The 18,167-nt window shown below is 31.0% G+C and overlaps 1 non-coding gene across 3 annotated transcripts; it reads left to right on the forward strand.

The window, feature by feature from the left end:
- The first annotated feature begins 1,944 nt into the window (after positions 1-1,944).
- Positions 1,945-14,589, forward strand: LOC105322680 (uncharacterized). Of its 3 annotated transcripts, none has more exons than XR_010715203.1 (3): positions 1,945-2,068; positions 9,937-10,059; positions 13,492-14,589. It is a non-coding gene; the product is annotated as an uncharacterized protein (transcript). The 3 variants fall into 3 exon arrangements; XR_004601356.2 differs by lacking the exon at positions 1,945-2,068 and adding an exon at positions 7,243-7,355; XR_004601357.2 differs by lacking the exon at positions 1,945-2,068 and adding an exon at positions 7,296-7,343.
- Positions 14,590-18,167: the final 3,578 nt, after the last annotated feature.

The raw sequence follows: 18,167 nt of genomic DNA on the forward strand, positions 1-18,167 counted from the left end.
CGTAACAAACTCTCACGCCTTAATGAGTGCACATGTGTTTTTGCTAAATTATTCCACAATTCACAAATAAATGCATTTTTTTCCCAAAAATTATAATTGGAAAGAAATCATCATCATGAATGTGATATCTTTAGGAGCACACATATCCGATATATAATAATAATATTCATTAATTGAATTTATTCCCAATTTAATACTGATAGAACAAATGTATTTGCATGCAGGATAACTTGAAGAAATGTTTTCCGTACTGCATAGTTATTAGTTCTCCCGAGTACGACTTCTCCAGGGTACGACTTCTCTAGCATCCGCCAGTAGGTGGCGGTATTTCGGAAATGCAAAATCGAAAGTGGAAGTAGGATCAGAAATCTGGCGACAAAAAAGCGCTGCAGCTATGCTTAGCGCTTTAAAAATGAATATTATTAAAATTATTAAAAATACCAAATGCAAAATTGAATTTTTTTTTTATTTTACAGGCATATATTGTCCTGGGGCAGTATTTAGTCTTCAAAAAGGACGAACAAAGGTTCAACAAATGGTTAAAAGACACATGTGGAGCCAATGCTAAACAGCAGGAGGACTGTCACCAGTGTATTAAAGGGTGGTGTGAAAATTTCCTGTGAAATCCTTTGACTTCAACTGCGTTGTGTTGACTTTTCAACTGCTTTGCTGAAATAAGATAAAAGGAGAAGTTATGATCTGATCATTGCATGGCAAATACAACAGGTGCAAAACAATTTTATTTAAAGAATCGGGTTAGGAAAGCAACTAATGGGAACAGATCATCGAAAATATTTATAATAAATACACATTGTTTTTCTTAGAGATTTATTTTAGAATTACGTTTTGACATGTTCTCAAAAAACTTAAAAACATTTTATCTTTTACAATATTAAACAAGACAAGACAGTTTTGTTTTAACTACTACTGTTGAAAACTTTTTACTTTAGTATATGAAATCAGTAGATCATATTTACATAAAATAGATGAAATAATCACAAGCAAATGATTTTCACACTTGCTGACAGTTGAAACAAAATATTACATTATTTCAAATTGACAAATTGTATCATTACATTTATGTTCTTAGTAAGACAATTTCATGTATAAAATCTATACGCTGATCTTTCAAAATTTAATTAATGTACAATTAATACTATTTCGGTGATAAATCTGTGATGAAAATGTAAATTGGCCCCGGGGCCATAAAGCTAAGAGGAGCTCACGTTTGATCTCAATCTCACTTTTCCACAATCTATTCCTTTTGTAACAGTGAGACTGAGATCAAAAGTGAGCTCGTCTAACTTTTATGGCCCCCTGGCCAGATTCACAAAATTACTTTTGAACAGGTGTGTAGAACCTTAAAACATTTTATGTCACTATGAAATATTTGAATGTATTTGTATTTCTTTTTATATGACTGTATTCTACTTAAACACACAACCATAACACAATAATAACAGACTTTTAAAATAAACATTTTATCCCTGTGTCACTTCTATATATATATATATATATATATATATATATATATATATATATATATATATATATATTTTCTGTAATAAGTAGAGAACCATCTTAGTTCTTAGAACTTGTGTCTCATTCTTTTGAAAGATTTGTTCAATAAAATATGTTCAAGTCAATTTGAAGCATTTATTACATGTACTGAGGAAAGAGCAAATACATGTATTTTTTTGTTTTTTAGTTTGCCAAAATCCCTGCCTGTCATATCAAATTAAAAGTTTTGACGAAAAAAAAATGTGTTCCCGACCTTACGTAACGTTTGCTTTGCGTCCTGTTGCAGTGTTATAGTTATGCAACAGATATTGAACATGTGCTGATAACCTTTGTATACATGTACATGCATATTGTGTTTAAAAGTTGACGTTTAAATAAAACATTGTATCTGTATAAATGTAGTGTATACTTTCGATTTAATGATATATTCTCTGAAATTCTTTATTACCGTAGTTTTTACTCTTAAAATGATCTTATGATCATCATTTTCGAAATTCGGCATTTTAACAATTCGGACAGCATCAAGACAGCTTTCATTCCTATACAGGTAATTCTCTTTTAATTGATTTTTGTTAACATGTATTTATAAAATGCGATTACCTTTTCAATTTCACTCATTACAATTTTTTTATCTCTATCTTTTGTCTCTCTTCAAAGTGTTTTATTCAAGAAACCTATCCCAATATTTCAATACGTTTTCTCATACTCTTAGGCATACTTTCAGTTTTGCTGACGAAATTTCTTAACGATATCATTTATATGATGCTTTTAAATTTGTTATGATGCAATACTTATATACCTCTACTGTTAGTTATGACGAGAAGATAAGTAGTGATAGAGCGATTGTTTAAATCTTTTAATCAAAACTGACATGGAAAAATTTATAATCTATGCTTTGCAGTCACAACATCATTATCTACAGAAACAAGCAAACGTTTTCACTTGATAAGGGTTGATTGTTATGTGAAACCACAATCATGCTATTTTATCACTAAATTAAGTCAAGTGCCAAACCCTATCAATATTTGTATTCTCATTGTTAAACAAAAGTTCGACACCTATAAATTCATGCAAAAGTATAACAAAAAGTGAAAGTAGTGGACTTTATATTTAAATAAAGATATCATCATTCCTTATTATAAATCCAGACCACGTATTGTTCTTATTGAAAGTTGAAAATTGCATCTTGGTAAACAAGTTTTTACTTTCTCCTTGGTCCATTTGTTCTCTTAGGGAATACTTGACATGTTGGTTTTTTTAACATTTGCTTATTTAGTAATGAATAAATAGTGTCATGATATATTTTGCATGACATGTGCTAATATGGAATTGCACAAGATATAAAGAAAAGTGTATGGTTATAAAACATATTTGAAAGTTATGGGAGTTTTAAATGAAAGAACAGATATAAGTAGTTCTTTAAACAGAGGACAAATTGTTTTTGACTTAAATCGATGTTTTAAAATATCATTTCACGTATATATTAGAATCATTACATACTCTCTTAACTACATAATTATATAGTTTTTCTTTCTGTCGCTAATGTTATAGGCTGATTTACATTCATATGCGGCTATATGTATATCTAAACCACTGTGTCAAACTTGGAATGTCAAAAGCACATCTGTCTCAAGACCAACAGTGTCAGTACCGTGTATAAGTATAAAAACGGTCAAACAATGCCTCATCATTTGCGGTTTCTCTTATAATCATTAGATTGCTGGATATCATGACCTGGGATATCACGGTAATTATAACAGGTAATAATTTAAAAGTCATTTGTGTTAACGTCAAATTCTTAATTGCTCATGTACTGTTCGTTGGTAGAATAATCATGATCTTCACAATGACAATGACAATGACAATGAACTTTATTCTCATAACTGAATTTACAGTGTAGAGAAAAAACATATGTACCATATGTACAAACTACAATATATATAATACATGAAAATCAATGGTACAGGCATGATGAAGGGATAACAGATATAATTTAACCAAGAGAGCTAACTCTCTCAAATATAGTATCTAATAGTTTACAAATATTGGTAAGTTGGTTTATGTTTGTGACATTAAACAGTTTTTCAAATTTTACAACATTTGGATTTGTTATGAAATATTTTGGTAAACATCTAACCCTTGAATTGGATATATATACATCAGTACATTTGAAAAGGTAGTGAAATTCATCCCCTATTTCATTGCAGGTACATAGTTTACAAATTCTGTTTTCTCTAGGAATATTAAACCATCTACCTATCTCAATAGGTAATTTAGCATTACCAGTTCTAAAGTTACAATATTTCTTACATAATTGTGTTGGCAAAGTCAATAAATACTTTTCAAAATCCAGTGACTTTTTAAAAATCCTATAATTTAAACCTTTTGGAGAATTATGTACCTCACTATACCATGATTGCTTAAATTGGTCTAATAAAATATTGTATACTTTAGATTTTAACCAGGGTATGTTTATTGTGTTTTGATACCATATATATGTCAATCCACATTGATTTAAAGTTTTCTTAATGGCTTCGCACCATGGGTTATTAAAATTGTTCAATACATTAAAAAGTTTTGCTGACAATTTTGAGTTCTGGAAATTGACTAATTTACCCCAGAAGGAAATCATTCTAACTTTAACGTTAATTGTTAAGGGGTATCTTCCAAGTTCCCCATATACCATAAAGTTTGGAGTTGAGGTTCTCAAGTTCAATATATGTTTACAAAATTTTAAATGTAATTTTTCAAGGAGATTAGTGTTATGAAAACCCCAAACTTCGCATCCATATAATAATATTGGTTTGATAATTTTATCGAACATGTCTACTTTACAATCAATTGTTAGATTATGGGTTCTGCACTTCCCAATAACACCATACATTGCTTTAGTAGCTTTATCAAACAGTTCTTTAACATTAAGATTAAAAGAGTTGCTTTTACAAAAAGTAACACCCAGGTATTTAAAGTTGTTAACAATTTCTAATTGGGAACCTTCAAGAGTAAAACAGTTAGTTTGTTTACCTCTACCAAATATTACAACTTTAGTTTTTTTACTGTTAACCTTAAGACGCCACTCTTTACAATATCTAGAAAAAACATTGAGTAAGTGTTGAAAATCTTCTGGATTTTCTGACAATAAGATGGTATCATCTGCATACAATAAGACAAAAAGATTTAAATAAAGATTAAGATCTTTCTTAATGTTATCAGACAAGCGTGACAAACCTCTGACATTGTTTGTATAAAGATACTCCTCAAGATCATTTAAATATAATGAAAATAAAAAAGGCGATAAATTTTCCCCTTGTCGTACTCCAACTGTACATTCAAAAAATTCCGAACTTAATCCATTAACCAGAACTTTTGACTTAATACCTTTGTACATATTAGTAATAATTTTAAAACATTTTCCATCAATATTGTTTGATAATACCTTGTTCCATAAACCAATGTGCCAAACAGAGTCAAATGCTTTCTCAAAATCTATAAACGCACAATATAATTTCATCTTATGCAATTTGAAGAGTTCGATAAGGGAATACAATGAAAAAATATGATCTATTGTACTATGACCCCTACGAAAACCTGCTTGGTTCTCTAGAATGAGTTGAACATTGTCAGCATATTTGTTTAACCTTTCATTAATGATAGCAGTGAATAATTTTCCAAGACAGCTCAAGAGTGTAATTGGTCTATAATTTTGGGGTTCTGTACTATCCCCTTTATTCTTATAAACAGGTATAATGTTACCACTAACCCACTGTGTGGGTATAACACCAGAATCAAATATTTTGTTAAACAATACAGTATATAAATTCAACATACAATCTTGGGTACTTTTGATATATTCATTAAAAATTCTATCATCGCCACAAGCTTTGTTATTTTTCAACATATTGATACCCTTAAATATTTCTTCACAAGTTATTGGTTGGTTAATGTCATTATTAAGATTAATATCAGATAACATATTAAGTTCATCAAGAGAAAATACATTGTTATTTGACTCTTCTTGTTCATTAAAGTTCTTGTTACAACAATCCTTATAAAAAGTAAAAAGGTCATATAAATTTGCATTACATCTTTTCTTATCTGTGTTTGTATTCAAAATTTTCCAATATTCTCTAGGATTATTTGTTCTTAAACTAAAAAGTTTTTTTTTCATTTCTACTCTATGCGTTACATTTGCATTTTTCAACCTTTTTTTATACAATTTTTCTTTTTCATACAAGTCACTTTTAAAAATATCTCCACCAAATTTTTTGTACAACCTTTTCGCTTTTCTATAATTCTGTCGAGCATTCTTACAGTCCCAAGTAAACCATGGTTTCTTATATTTGACATTGAGTGTTTCGCTTGTATTTGTAAGAACTGGCTTTCTACCGAATACATTTTTGGCACTTTCGACCAGTACATCACTAATCTTTTCAACAATATTATCAATAAATTCAAGTGATATGTTTTCAAGCATAGTGTTACTTAGTTCATTTTCTAATGATTTTACAATATCTACTTTATCTTCTATATAGTTATGATATACTTCAACTTTTTCGGGATTCCATTGTTTAGCAATTTCTTGTGTTGGCTTTTGTTGATATATGGATTCGGTGCTGTGCTGTCTTTCAAGTGCCAATGCTATTTCTATAGGGTTATGAACATCAGATAAAAATGAGGAAAAAGGTAATATTCTCACACTGTGTACATATCTTAAAAACTCAGTGTTTGAAATACAATAATCTACGACACTTGATTGTTTACATGTAAACTCACCATTTTGGTCACCCATGGATCTACCATTAAGTATTATAATATTACAATGTTTACAAATATCAATAAGTTTTTTTCCATAGCAGTTAACAATGTTATCTTTAGATTTCCTTTCTATGGAAAAACCATATTTTTCAATTGCTTCTAGGTCTATTTGATCAACAGCCCAATCAAAATTACTGTTATTGTCAGCACTGTTACAAAAATGCGATAGAGAATCATCAATATCAATAAAATCTCTCAATGTGGATACTCTACTATTAAAGTCACCTAATAAACATATACAATCATTTTCAGGAATATACGCAAGCAATTGCATTTACAAGCTATTACTCTCATTTTTAAATACTTTCGCATTTGAAAAAAACATTCAGAAATAAAGAAATATGTACAGTAGTTCTCAAGAACATTTTTGATTGTGAAAATAACATTAGGTGTAAAAATAAAAAAAACAACAAAAAAAACTCTAATTTATTTTGAGATATTGCCAATATAAATAATAAGACGCCGCAAAGAGGCTTATTGTTTATTTTGTTATGTAAAAGATTATGTATTTATTTTATTATAGATTGATATAGTTTCTACATGTAACATAGTTTTTAATATTTATATGGAACAACAGCGGGTTCTTAATATAAATATGTTATTTTCCTTATTATTTAATTTCATTTACAGGTGTTTAATTTTTTCATTTGGAAGATTTGGAACGAGTTCTCATTATCAATGTTTTATTAAATAATACTTGTATCAGGTTACAATGATCAAGCATGTATATTTTGTAGATATCATCACACGGTCGGAGGTAGTTGGGACATCATTATTTATATAGATTAGTTGATAAACGTTCAAAACAATGAAAGTACTTTTTAAAAATAATATTTCTAGACTAAAAAAAATGAAAGTTCTTTACTTATCTTTTTAGATTGCGAATAAAATTATCTCATTGTTGTGTATGCATATAAATGTAGGAAAGTAGGTAGTTTTGTCAAAGCAACTTGGTGATTAAGTTGGTGAACATCGAAACTTTGACAACAGATTTACTTAAACCAGACGTGAGTGTAAAGGTAGATAAATTATTATATATTATATATTGGTCTTATCAATCCACAATTATATCAAACAATTTTTTAATTATATAGTTACATTATTTTCAACCAATCTGTTTTAAGTAAATTCTAATCAACGTCATTCTTGCATTAAAATTTCCGGGAAAAGAACTAAGCTGATTTTTTGGTTTGTATCTTTTATAGACACTCTCTTCAAATGATCAATAGGGATACAAGCAAGCATCTAACATATCATCATGAATCTTCACATACATATATATTGCAGATACGTTTTTTTCCTGCAGTTTTATTTGGGGGAATAATACATTTCATATATAATTTTCATATATTATTTTATAGCGCTGAGTATTTTTTGTGAGGGCCTGATAAAACGCTAAATTTGAACTTTGAACAGATTGCTAAGCAGAAGGTATATTCAATTCAATTCAGAATCAGTATTCTACTTACCCAAGGTGACAAAAAAGTGAATTTATTTGGGTTTTTATTCAAAGATCGAAAAATTCAATTACTGAGTATAAAGCTGACGCATGTACAAGGGTTGGCCCTGTATTGTATACATGTATAAACATAATTATTGTTGATTCATCTGAAATTATTTGTCATTTTCAAAACTGCTTAATTTTTCTGACAAAAATTTGCGAGGCCATTTGTTGTTTACGTTGTTGATTTTTAAGATGCAAAGTATTTTTCTTTCTCTTTCATTCTCGTTGTTACTTTAAAGGGGCATGGTCACGATTTTGGTCAAAAATTATTTTTTCAATTTTAATGTTTACAATGCTTTAGAAAGACATTTTTAATATGCAACCAAAATTTGAGTGTCATTTGATGAGTTATAAGCGAGTTACAGAGCTTACAAATCTTCGCTATGTAAACAAAACATTTGTTTACATTTCGAATGTTGAAGTAAAAATTCCAGTTTTAGACCGAAAATGAATGTGTTAATCGTTAGGAACTTTTTATTTATGCTTTAAATGAATAATAAGATAGACAAACCAGCATTAAAAAGAGTTTTACTGATATATTGAACCTATGTAAACAAAAACAGGGCACGAGCCTTGTTTACATGACGAAGAATTGTGAGCCCTGTATCTTGCTTAAAACTCAACGATTGGCACCCAAATTTCATTTGGTCATTAGAAATGCATTCCTAAATCATTGCAAATTATAAAAACAGAAAAAATAAAATTTGACCAAAATCGTGACCATGCCCCTTTAAGAATTCTTAGCTTCACAAATAATTCATTCTAACTGAAATTATTCTACATATGTTAATTGGATATACAGTGTCTATTTCCTTTAAATTAATAATCTTTTCTTTGATTCCAGCTGGTTTTATATAAGATATTAAATTTTCAAAATCATGTAAGTTATAACTATCAGTTATAGTTTACCAATTGTTTAACACAATTTTGAAAAATCAGATTACTCATTAATTGTTTACATGTATAGTGTTTTGACTGATAACGTTGATAGCCAATTTAATTTTGAGCGGTTGTAACACTAGTAATTATTGGCAAGATAAGATAACATTGGAGTGAATTTGTAGGACAATGAACCGCATACAGTGTAATGGTGTGAATGTTATCGTAGCTTGGTCTCAGTATTGTTTATTATTGTTTCGTATTACAAAATATTGTAAAGTTAGGCACAAACTGTTTAAACGGCATTTTAACATAGATCCTTTGTGTTTTACCAGAAATCAAATAGTAAAATTATGTTGTGGTTTTCCTAATGTATCTTCTAATACTTTTCGTATCTGCATTTAATTCTATAATACAGAATAGTTTTTTTAAACAGCAAGTTGTCCTGACCTCGATATCCAGATATTGTAACTATGTCAAATTTTGGCTGAAGAAATACAGAAAAAGATTGCTGATACAATAGCTTTGTTTTCTTAAATCATAGATTATAATTAATTTTGCTTTGCCTTTTCTCATTATACCGAGTCATGTTAACACAATCGGACATTTTATATACTAGTTAATAAACATTGTACTTTAGAAGTCCAAGTTAAAATAACACACAACCTAATACTATTTAGAAATTTACAAAGTTTTCCTATAAACAATGTACCTACAAAGTGAGTTTTCCAAATCATGAACAGGTTAAGAGTTTCAGAGAATCCTTGAAATGGTCGTTATGTCGCGAAAAGAAATCCTAGAACATTTGTTTTATGTTGCATGAAAGGAGAATCAAAGACCAATACGATAACTATGAAACAAAAAAACTACATAAGTCTGACACTGTTAATTGAGTTTATTCGAGTTTCAAAAAACCCACAAGCATTTTATAACATATTTTAAAATCATCATGAATCTAAATTTCGTTCAGCAGACTTTTCTTATCTCTCTATGGAACAACATGAGCGAGCTCTATCTGTATCTATATAGATAATTATATAAAAGAAAATATAAACAAACCATAAAATGATAATCTATAGATCATGTTGAGGATGCTTATAAATGTAGAGGAAACATATGAAATAACAACTTAAATACAAAATTCTAGATAGATTTACATGTTCGTTTCGTTAAAATTCAATCATGTGAACAATTTATATGGCTGAATTTTGTTTTAGATGTCAGCAACATGTAAGCATGACTACTTTGTGCGGTTAACAATGGGAGACAATCCAGTAACCGTTCTACCAGGGATTGGGCGTGGAAACCAGAAAGCACTGAGGAGCGAGGGCTATCATAAGGTAATTGGATACCATGTGTGTCTTTTTCAATCAACACAAACTACGGCCAAAATGAATTGATCTCTCTAACTTGACCATGGTTGTTTAAGAAGAGAATGCGTTCAACCTAGACCTTTGATGTGATATGCGATTATCCAATTGCAGTTGAATAGATATGATGTAAATTGCAAATGCAGTCAAACCAAACGACGTGTAAAAATTAAATGTTTAATTTCTAACATGTTTTAGTAATTGTTTTTTAATATTATATGTATATGACATATTCAATCTAATTTAATGTCTAATTATACCCGCACTTTCTAAAGAAAGTTCGGGTATATTGTTGTTACCCTGTTCCGTCCGTCCGTCCGTCCGTCCGTCCGTCTGTCACGTTTTACTTTCTCAAACTGCTCCTACATCTTATAAACCAGCAAACTGAACTCTTGGAGTTTGATTTGGGGTATCATGTTGTTTTATAAAAAGGTTTTAAAAATTCTCTGTTAGTCCTGGGGGTCAAATAATTGGTAAAAAATGACGTTTTTTCACAAAAAACCATCTTCCTCAAACTCCTCCTACATTTTCAACAGTAGACAAATCATCTTTTGGAATATGTTTTAGGGTATCCTCTAAATGCGCAATAAGGTTTTGGAATTTTCAATTTTGTCCTCGGGGTCATTTAATGGCTGAAAAATGACGATTTTTTTTTTTTTTACAAAAAAAACTGGTTACAAAAACGTCATTTTTTTTTGGCATTAGCCAAATGATCTTCTAGAATATGATTGGGGGTGTCATATTGAGGTGTGATCAGGTTCCAGAATTTTTTTTTTATTAAGGGGATCAGTGGGCAACAAAAAATGACGTTTTTTTCCAAAATAAGTACGGTTCCCAGAACTCCTCTTACAACTTTTGGAGTAGCTACGTCATCTCTTGAGATATAATTAGGGCTGTCCTATAGATGTGCAATAAGGTTTTAAAAATTTAAATTTCATCCAGGGAGTCAAAAAGTAGCAGAAAATTGACGTTTATCACTGAAAAAAACCCAGAGATCCAAGAGCTCCTTATGATAAAATAGATAGACACATCATATCTTGGGATATGATAGGGACTGTTATATAGATGTGCAGTAAGGTTTTAAAAATTTAAATTTCATCCAGGGAGTCAAAAAGTAGTAGAAAAAATGACGTTTATCACTTCAAAAAAACATAGATCCTAGAACTACTTTTATGATTTAATGGATAGACACATCATATCTTGGGATATGATAGGAACTGTTCCATAGATGTGCATTACAGTTTTGAAAAATTAAATCTAACCCTGAGGCCCATTACCTACATACCTTTTGATGCCCTTTAAGGATCAAGAATATATATGGTTAAGGGGTGGGGATCTCAACCGTTTTTGAGATATTCGTGCACTTCCTGTTCGAGGGGGGTCATGACCACCCCCGGGGCCCATGACCTACATACCGTTTGATGCCCCTTGACACAAGGAACAAGAATATATATGGTTTAAGGGTGGGGATCTCAACTGTTTTGAAGATATTAAGGGACTTGCTGTTTGAGGGGGTCAGGACCACCCACAGGGCCCATGACCTACATAACATTTGATGCCCCTTGACATCAGAAACATGAATATATATGGTTTACCTTGGGATCAATAACTAGTATTCATTGACAAGTTAAAATTAATAACAATAAATGATTCAAATTATAAATGTTTATACTCCACATTCACACCCCCCCCCTCCCAATCTAACCTGGTTCTAAACATTCAGTCTTCTTAATACATTCTTACATGTGTTCGGTAGCAAATTTTAAATCATTTCTTGATTGCTTTTTCTCTCCTGATGCACATTAACATTTTGGAAATTGCTTAATTCAATTTTTCGTGGGGTCAGAACAGTCCCATATAAGGTCATGACCTACATTGTATTGGATGCATTATAACACATTAAGAAAGAAATACTCCTTCCTTCCTATTATAACTCATATAAAAATGATAAGTGTCTACACTTACTTATATGTAATACACAAATTTAATAAGAAGTTGTTTATACAGGGTCAATATGGGGTCAACTCAATAGTGCAAGTCTGACAAATGAAAAAAATAACTTTTGCAACTAAAATGACAGAAACTTTACAAATGCGATAGGATAGGTAACGATGATAAGCTTATTTAAATATTAAAAGATGATGATACAGTATGCTGTCAAAGGGAGATCATATTTAGAAAGTGAAAGTAGAACTTACGTATGCTGGCATCTCATTATATTGTGCTACTGCTACTACATGTATTATGCTTACCTATATTGGTCAACGTCATAATGATAATCCAATTAAAACACAATAATGAATTCCTTTAGCTGATCGTAACTAATCCTTTTCTGCATATGGAAAACACAGACATGTATGTACAATCGAAGAGCTGGGTAAAACTAGTACCCGCTAATGAGACCTGCTGACCTGTGTTGTGTACGTAACTTCAGACAAGATCAGTTATTTTTGTAACATGCATGTATTTTTATGACATATTCTTCAAATCCACTTGCACTATTTTATTAGGTAAATAATAGCTTTAAGGTGGTGCAGGACACCTGCATATTGTGATGTACGATACTTCCTATTGAGATAAACAATGAAGTATATTAAATATGAATTAAATATTTACCCCCCAAATAATGTTACCTAACATTGAAGCGCAATGGCTTAGAGCGTTTACATGTCTGTAAGGGCATTGGGATCCAAGGTGTATGTTTGGTAATTTTACAATTGATATAAATGAATTTTCATTTGGGGGGGGGGGGGAGGGTGGTCTGGACCCCTCACTCCCACCCCTTCTCTAAATCTGTGCACACGATTATGTACATGTAGGCACACAGAAGCAAATCTAAAACCGGCAACCGCCACGGGGAGGGGGCATGATTTAATTTTTAATTTTGTTTGTAATAATTATATAGACCATTATACTTTCTATGACATGAAATGTTAAGATTATTGATTAACTGAAAATTCACTGCAAACAGTTCAACCCCAAATTGCACATAGAGTGCTGCTCATGTGTATTATCATATGAGAAGGAATCTCATCCTTCAGTTATGAAAATTATAATTTTTAAATGTATTACCGGAGCTTGCATGTGGCCTTCATTTTTAACTAAACTGGTACAAAACAGTGTTATTTAGGGGCAAACACTTGATGAGGGTATTACTGTCTAATGACAGTACCTAGTTTAATTTTATAATTTTATCTTAATTTTAAGATGAAAATTAATCAATGCCATACATATACTGATATGTTCTAATTCAATTATTAGATAATGATATTTGAAAGTATAAGATTGTTTAAAAAGTACTTTGTTTGTGGATTAAAAAATTGGAAAATTGATTGTGTTGGATAAAAACTCTTGACGTATTTGAATAGATCTCAATATAACACTTATAAATGTTTTTTTAAGGCTTGCCAAGTCTTTGGGATGTTTTTAATCCTAGACATGTCTGAGACGAAATTCAAAAAATGGCTTGTGAATGTTTGTGGAGCGGACACCAAAAGTCAAACTGCCTGTTATGATGGTCTTAAAGAGTGGTACAACCGAAACTTTAATAAGTCTTTTGTATGAAATAACAAGCGTTATAACGATTTCTATTCAAGAAATCAACAGCCTTTCATTGATGTGAAATTAATAGAAACTCTTCTTTTGAAACTTTTGAATCATAATTTCATATTAAGGTCTAATGTATTAATCTTCAAAATACTCTCTATGCATGTTAACAGAAAAGAATCTTATACATGTATCTATGTTTTTCGTATAATTTAAACAAATTATAATCATAATATTCATATACATCTACGTACATGTTTATATTTAATCAAATTTTGCTTTAATTTGTGATAATTCATTAATGATTATAAAAAAGTGAGTCACGTATTTTCTCAATAGTTTTACATTAATAGCTTAATGTGTGTATGTGCAACATAAATTTGTTTAACTACCATAAATATATACAACTTCATTTCATTTCTTAATTACATTGATTTCATTTATTTAATATTCATCGGCATAAATTTTCATGGATTAAATGAAAATCGTAATTTCATTGATTATCTGGTGGTCATTTCGAAAAAATATGTTATAACACTTTAATGAATTTTAATTGCAACTAAAAAACGTTCACCTCGAATTAGTATTCAACAAACTGACGATCGCGACACACATCACATAATATTGAAAAGCTAAGATATTAACAACTGATTTTTGTCGTGTTCATTTATTTAAACAATGTTTTATTATCGATATATGAATGGATTAGGCAGCAGACACAGCCTATTCTGTTCATTTAGAAGTTTATATACGACAAAAATTCGTATCCCGTCTTCAATAATTTGCTATTTTATATTCATATGGAAAATAGTCAATATTAATCTTTCATTGACTTATTCAGTATTATGCAATCGTGGTACATTGAAATTTACTACGATAATTGAGCCAAATCCGTTTGAAACCTCATTTCTAGCTCTTTCAGAATATGTCAAATTGTATGGCAGGCACGTAGCATCAGGGGGGGGGGCCAGGGGGGCCTGCCCCCCCCCCCCCACTTTTTCTCGCAGCAACAAATTTTTTAAAATTTACATATAAAAAATGAATTATAATGGAGTTGGACCCCCCACTTTTTTGGAAGTTAGTAAAAAATTGAGATGAAAATAAGGAAATGAGGAGTCAAATTGAAGTTACATCCCCCCCCCCTCCCCCACGGATTAGGAATTTCATGATTTGGAGGAAAAAAAATTTGGTGGGGAAGAGTTTTTTTTTGGATTTTGGAAGTATAGTTGAGTCTAACCCCCCCCCCCCCCCCCTCCCCTCCCACGGATTAGGATTTTGAAGATTTTTTGAAACTTTAAATTTCCAATTTTCTTTTTTTTTTTTTTTTTGGCTTGTCAAGATATTTTGGATGGGTCTGGCCCCCCCACTTTCAAAAACGATGCTACGTGCCTGTATGGTCCTGTGGCAATAATAAGTCAAAGTTGCAAATGGTGTTCTGGATATTATCCACACTCCTATGTGCTCCCCTAGTATTTCTTTTTGGGGTTTTTTTCATTCCTTCATTTGTTTTGAAAATCTGATTATTTTTTTTTCAAAACAGTAAAATTACTTATCTGAATTCAATTAATCACGTAACACGTACCCATTTATTCCTTATGACAATAATTTCATACCTCATGTCCATGGATTAATGTAATACATGTACGTCAGATGTCTGTCTGTGTTTCTTTATATGATACTTGATATAAAGCACTTGATATAAAACACTTTTGATGATTATATTCTTGAAAGAAACGTGCACATACTGTAAATTCCTAATTAAACGCGAGGAATTAATATCCGCGTAAAATCGCGAGAAGTCCGTCTCGCGAATTTTAAAATCTCGCTTTTAATTTTGGGACACATGTAAACAACATGAAAGTAAGATAAAATTTCGGCATTCGCGATTTTATGTTCTTGCGATTTGATGGTAAATCGTTGAATCGCGGAATTAAGTACTCGCGTAAAATAAGGAATCTACAGTATTTAAACCTCAGTTTATTAGAAAATATCCAAATGCTTCTGTGATTAGTTGATTGGTCAACGATTAAACATTGTTGATTTGTGGGTTGTTGTTTTTTTTTTGTCACTGAACAATAACAGGCTTAGTAACCTGGCTAATTGGTCTAATATATAAGACATTGCAATATCTCCATACACATTTATTTGTACTGTGTCAATATGTCAAGAAAAAATGTATAGATGATTGTATATAGAACATCTTTTGTCACTTAATTTTAAGAAAATATGAATAAACCGATGTAATGTATCAAATAAAGATGAAAATAATGTTATATATTTTTTGGTAACTTTTTCTTTGATTAAAATAATGTAATTATATTGCTTTGCTTATCTTTTGTAACGCTTAATAGGAAAATGTTACGATTGTTGTTTTAGATCCGACCTGCACAAGTGTTGACCACAAAAAAGGTGAAATGAATGATTAGAATTGGGCTCAGAGTTAAGCCTTGTACTTTGTATTCACCGTATTCATAACCCCTGAGCAATGACAGCCGGTGTTCTGTACAACTGAACATCAAACGACTGGCATCAGTGGAACTGAAAGAGGATTTATCTTGCCTTTACATGTACTGATATCATTAAATCTCGTTTTAAACCTTTCATTTTTGCTCCTGCTGACATAAACACATGTAACTTAACCCTTTAACCCTAATGCACTGTATAGTTTAGATGAATTATCTCATACTGACACACAATCTTTACTACTATATTAAAATAAAAGACTCGAATTTTTGGGCTTTAATACCGAGAAATTGGAAGAGTACCTTCATTTGTTTTATATATTTAAACATTTTTGGCACTTGAAGATTACCAATTTGTTTTTATTTTTTCTCAACCAAGCTTTGCTATTTAATAATCAACGAAAATTCCTTTAAAAAATCCGGAAATCCGTATTTTTCGGATTTTACAATCTTGCGCATGAGCTTTACATTAACGCTAAATCACGGGAGGCTCTTTAGTTTTTGTTTCTAGTACACTATATCACATTTGCATGGATAAACTCAGAAACGATATTACAAATGCGTGTACATTTTCATTGAAAATTGGACAGATATATATTCTGTTCATCAAAGGGAATACGGGAGATAACTCTAACTCAGTGCATTTAATATTCATGAAAGATCCAGATAGTTCCAAAAGTCAACTCGAAGCGAGTGAAAAAGTTGCTTGAGAAAGTGTTGAATTCTTCATTAATATGAATTAAATTTTTAGATGAAAGGTATTTACAGCCTCAAAATGGTTTATTATGAATAATTTGACTGTTTTTTCAATGCAGCTTCGTTAATTTTCTCCAAAATCGTTTCGGAGCGATTCTGCAACTTTTTGCTACATTACGGGTATATGGGAGGCGTTTTAACTGTGGTATAGGCCTGTCCCGAGACGCAGTTAGATTATTCTTACTAAGCTTAGTGTAGTGAAATTAATTGCATTATTGTAGGCTTAAAGCTTTATTATGTAAATGGCAACAATACGGTGTGTCGATGTATCTATTTCGTAAATGTTAAAATACAGTGCAAATATAATTTCAATCGAAAGTTGTCATCAATTATGAAATAAACAGCGACAGAGGAGTCAGAGCTTGGGTTGATGTAATACCTTTTATTAGGGATGTCTGACATCGGAAAGCGAGATAGTTTCAGATGATGCTGTAGTAGTAGAGGTCAAAGACGTAACGGACGTGGAACTGTTACAGAGACTTTATAGAGCTAGGTACTCGGAAAGAAACGTAAGACATGCCATTTATCCGGACAAGTGCAACATCATGCATATAACATAATCAATGAAATCCACAATGATTTTTAGTACCTACACACATACAACCAAGACCATAGAAGTCGACCTATGTGGAAATCTTCAGCAGAAACATATCGTATATAGATTTGCACCATATTGGGATTTAAAAAAAGAATTTTAGAGATTTGAGACAGGAAACCAAGACAGCTTGCTCCATACCTTTTGTGCCTATAGAACTGGAGCCTGTGACACTTTCGAGAGCAGTTTGTTACGTGATATGTAATGCAGCTCAGAGCGCGATAACGTTTTGCACGGTTTCGGGAATGATGATTCTCTTGAAGAACTATTTTCAGTACTTTTCAAACAATATATATACGAACTTCAGCTTTATATAGTTTTACACTAATAGTCATTTCGATAGAGCATGTCGCTGATAAGTGTAGTAAAAATGGTTTGGAATCGGGATAAGAATAATGAAGAAATTAAAGAAGTAACGAATTTACTAGTCTGAAGTAACTAGGCATTATCACGATCAAATTCCCTTACAGCCGCCAGATCCAACATAGATTAAATAGAGAAAAGGTGAAATATTTTCTCTCTTTTGTGCTATGCATTTTAATTGTCGCACTTAAAAAACAATTTAAAGAGAGAATCTATAGATACTTCAAGAATTTGGCTGTCTCAAACAAACTTCATTCATTTTGGTTCATGCTTTAATTACTTCATGCAGATTTTAGTGATACTGTTGAATATGTCACTGATGAGTTTTAATATCAAAAATCCATGACGCAAACTGC

Source organism: Magallana gigas, chromosome 6 (genome assembly GCF_963853765.1).
Source record: "Magallana gigas chromosome 6, xbMagGiga1.1, whole genome shotgun sequence".
Lineage (NCBI taxonomy): Eukaryota > Metazoa > Mollusca > Bivalvia > Ostreida > Ostreidae > Magallana > Magallana gigas.